The sequence below is a fragment of the Protobothrops mucrosquamatus genome, unplaced genomic scaffold (genome assembly GCF_001527695.2).
Source record: "Protobothrops mucrosquamatus isolate PMUCROS unplaced genomic scaffold, P.Mucros_1.0 scaffold1946, whole genome shotgun sequence".
Lineage (NCBI taxonomy): Eukaryota > Metazoa > Chordata > Lepidosauria > Squamata > Viperidae > Protobothrops > Protobothrops mucrosquamatus.
Genome location: NW_015388067.1, coordinates 258,837 through 263,310, shown reverse-complemented (window position 1 = coordinate 263,310; position 4,474 = coordinate 258,837). Strand labels below are relative to the sequence as shown.

The following is a 4,474-nucleotide window of genomic DNA, read 5'->3' as shown; positions in this document are numbered from 1 at the left end:
CAGTTCTCATTCCTTTCTCCCACCAGATAAACGGCTTCCATTTGTCCAACCAGGCTTGTCCTAGGATCACAGCCTTAGTCATTTTTGTAGCCACCAGGAAGCGAATAAACTCCCAGTACTCAGCTATTTCTAGGTGTAGGGGCTCAGTTAATTGCGTGACAAGAGTCCCTCCCATCAGGGAGCCATCGGCTTGCTCAAACCTCACGGTCTTGGAGAGCAATTTTGCTCGTATACCCAATTTCATGGCAAATGGCAAGCTAATAATACATCGGGAGCATCCAGAATCAACTAGCACTTTTAAATCTGCCTGTGCTCCCGACTTAGGGATTATTAGTTTTGCAGGCAGTGAAAAAGGTGGGACGTGTCAACTCACCATCGGGTCGTTCTCTCCTTTGTCGTCGCTGTGTGGGGAATGTGACTTGGGCAACCAGTTCCTGTGTGATCCAGTTATTCGATTTTTTTCTCGTTGGCTGCTGATCAGGTTTCTTCCTTGCTGCAGGTCCCGGTCTACTCTGCTGTTGGGGGTAGGGAACTGGGCAGTTCGCTGCTCGATGTCCCTGCTGTCCGCATCGGAAGCACTTGATTGGCGGGCCTGCAGGTGGCCTGGGCCTTTTAGCAGTCATAGCCGTTGGAGGTTTTCGGGGGGGGGGTTGTCATCTGGGTCGCTCTGGTCTTGGCTCGGTTTCAGGTGGGGGAGGCTTCTTATAGCGGGCAAGCTGAACGTCTAGCTTCGCCGCTGCCTGGTACCATTCTTGCAGCTGATCAGGTACTGCTCGATAGATGCAGGCCTGAGAGAGGTGGTCGTCTAACCCCTCAATGAAGTGATAGATTAGGGATTGCTCAGGCCACCCCTCTATTCTACCTGCTATCTTGCGAAACTCTTGCACGTACTCCAGGGCAGGCCTGCCGGCTTGTTTTATTTTGTGGATTTGTTCTCCTGCTTTGAGGCCAATGGATGGGTCCTCAAATCTTTCTCTCAGTCCCAGGAGGAAGAGGTGGGGGTCCTCCAATTCGGGGGCTTCCTCATTATATAAATTGTTCAGCCATTCGGATGCTTCTCCCTCTAGGCTGGACGCAATCACATCGACCATGGTCCGGGTAGGCCCAGCGGTTGAAATGAGAGCGCACTTGGTTGAGGAAAAAAATTAGCTTCTCTGAGTCCCCATCAAAGGCTGCTCTGAAAGGTGGTGCAATTATAGGCTGTTGGGGCCCCCACTGTGGCTGTTGCTGCTGGCCCCATCCTGGCTGCTGGTTCAATGGCTGCTGGGTTCCCCACTGCGCTCGTGGCCCCCCCAGTTGCTGCTGGCCCCATCCTGACTGCTGATTCAAGAGCTGCTGAGCTCCCCACTGTCAGTGTGGCACCCCGAGTTGCAGCTGGCCCCACCCTGGCTGTTGCCGTATGCCCAGGGGTTGCACATTCGGGGCTGTGGCCATCCCCCCTGCTGTGGTTGCAATACCAGTAGTACTGGCCTCTCGAGTTGTTGGAGGTCTTCCAAAGGTTGCTGCCTGGGTGGGGGCTGGTGCTGTCTTTTCTGTTTTTGGCCTGCGGGGGCTGGTGGCGCCCTCTGCTGCTGCAGGCCCCTCAATGGTTGCTGTGTGAGTGGGGGTTGCAGTGGTCTTCTCTGCTGTTGGACTGCAGGGGCTGGTGGCGCCCTCTGCTGCTGTAGGCCCCTCAATGGTTGCTGGATGAGTGGGGGTTGTTGCTGCACCTCCCTCATTTGCGGGCCCACCAGCTGTTGCTCTCCTGGCTTCTGCACCACCCCAAGCTGTTGCAAGGCCTCTATTACCTGGTGCAAGCTCAGAGGTTGCTGACCTTCCACCTGCGGGGTCTGCTAAATTCCCCATTGCTGCAGGGGGCCCAGGCTGGGGTTCCCTCTCTCTGTGGGGCTGGAGGCCCTGGGAGGAGACTCCAGGGTCTGGAAGGCTGTTTGATCTGTGAGGGAGGGGCTGGAGGCCTCTCTCAGCAGGAGTTGCTCTCCGCTTCTCACTTCTAACTCTTCAAATCTTTCTGCCAAATATTCTACTGACCAACTACGAGCTGCAGACAGATATTTCCACTCACCCGAGTCTTTGGTGGCAGACGGCCTGGCAGCTCTCCATCGATCTGGGGGATGCAATATGCAAGAATCCTTTTGTTGTAGCTCCACCTCATCTGCTTTTGTAGCCCTTGAGGGTGGCAAGGCTGTTTCAAAGCCTCTGGAGTCTCCACTGGGCTTATCCCAGTCTGACAACCAAATCAGCTCTCCTAGCTGTTTTGGTCTTGCTCCCAGCTGGGAGATCTGCAAGAGTTCCTTCTCCACCGGCTTGCTGGCTGTCGCTCCCCCCCTGGGGAAGCTGCTGCTGCCGGGGTGCTGGCCTCAGGCAATTTTTCTTCTTCCATGATGAGATCTTCCCCGAATCTTCGTCAGCCTATTCCTTTAATTTAGGAACAGCGACTGGGGCCCGGGACCCCTAAATGGTTTGAAAAGTTTGTAGATTTTGGCTTGATGTCATGGTTCCGAAAGAAGAAGCTCTTCAAAGAACTTTGAGGCATTGTTTACCTTAAAGAATCTTTAATTGCAACATAGCTTCGGCACGTACATAAGAGGAGCCAAAATCTGAATTCTCCTCCCCCAAACACACAGTATCTAAGCATAATTCACTCCTCCATTTAACAGTCATTAATCACATTCTCCAATTAGTTTGAAGTGCGAACTTTCCCTCCCGTTCCATAACCCGCCATTTCTTATCTCCTCTTATTACAACCAACCTTGAAGAATACTCTACTGAGATATTCTTATGGCTAACTAGTCCCCATGCACATTCTTCCCCCTCCCCTCCAGCACCATCTAATTCTAACTCTAAAAGTAATACACAGGTTAAATAGAAAATATCTGCATCTTCATATATTGTAAAGCAAGAACATCCGATGTTAGCAGCGTTGACACCTTTAAAGATTCCTCTTTACCAAGAAATTCTATGTGTCAATGGAGATTCTCAGTCATCCAGGTCATAGTTGTCCCAAAGGTGCTTTTTCAAAAGGCAACTGGACTTTGTTTTTCCTTGAAGATGTTTTGCTTCTCATCCAAGAAACGTCTTCAACAAAGTCCAGTTCCTTTTGAAAATCACCTTTGAGACAAGAAATTTGATGGTTTCCTTTTTGTTATCTATTTTCAGCTTTGCCTCCTTGTTTTTTACTGGAGACATTTTTCCCTTTTAGAAAAGATGAAGTGTTCACCTTCTCAGGCATGGGATAATTTAACCAACAGAAACCAGCCATGCACAAACAAATAAATGAACCACCCAGCTTAGATACAAATTTGCACGGGGCTTATGGAAAAAGAATGAGGAAGTGAGGCCTTGCATTCTGGGAAACCTTAGCTGGCATTGCATTATCTAATGGCCGTGCATTCTTGCTCCAGAAATTGTGTAATACTATGACACTAAAGCATTGAGGTCTTCTTTAAAATTATCTGCTAGAGGCAGTTAGGAAGCTAGCGAATTCCAAGCGGCCATCTAAAGAATAATATTTTGGGGAAACTGAACAAAAGATGCTTCCTTATATTATTTTGGTGCATGCAGTTTTGCTGACCATGAAAAGCAAGGAGGTGAGGAGAGAGAATGATTACACCATGTAGTATGAACCAGTGAATAGCTGTAGTAGAATGTAGAAAGTCCAAGAAAATGGGAACAACCACTAGCAAGCCACATTTTAAAGGTGCAAGACACAGAAAAAACTATTAAGAGGAAGTGGACTGCAAATGAAGTAGTAACGGGGAACAAATGAAGTTCCCTTCTTACGTTCAACTCCTGCCTTTCTACACAATGGAAGTTGTAACACTTCCATGGAGGCCTTTTACAGGGAATACATACAGCTGCACCATGCATTCAATTCCTGGCCTAGGCCTTTGCTGGTCAAGAGTCATAAAACCATGAGTTATGGAAATTGTACATATACAGTAACTGGACATCCTCTCATTTACTGTATAAGAGACTCTAAGGCAGGGGTGGCGAACCTATGGCACGCGTGCCACAGGTGGCACGCGGAGCCGTCCCTGTGGGCACACGCGCCATCGCCCTGGAAGGAGGCGGGGCCAGGCTCCTCCCCTCCGCCTCTCCACGTGAAGCTGCTGGGCACCGTCCGTAACCTAAGTCAGGAAGCTTCCGATGGGGCTCCATTCTCCGCTCAGAGCAAGGCTGCGGGCCAAGGACCATGTGGTGAAAAGAAGGTTAGAGTCGAGGAAGTGGTTGGACTTATCTGCTACACGTGCACCTTACAGGGAGGGGGAAATCTGCGCCTCCAAAGGGAAAAAAAGAAAGAAAAACCTCCAACTTGGCGGAAGGCAGGAGGGAGAAGGGAATGTGCCGCAGCAAGCTTGCTTCGCAAAAAGGCAGATACTCCTTTCTGGGTTTTTTCCCACCCCCCTCCGAAGTCATTTGCCACTTAGAGGTGACCCTCTCTCGGGCTATGATGGACAAGTTGTAGCTCGAATTT

The 4,474-nt window shown here is 50.0% G+C and overlaps 1 protein-coding gene across 2 annotated transcripts in view; it reads right to left on the bottom strand.

Annotated features, from left to right (window-relative positions):
* Window positions 1–4,474, bottom strand: part of LOC107294449 (Krueppel-like factor 6) — a 26,476-nt gene that overhangs the window by 17,569 nt on the left and 4,433 nt on the right. The gene's annotated exons all lie outside the window — the stretch shown is intronic.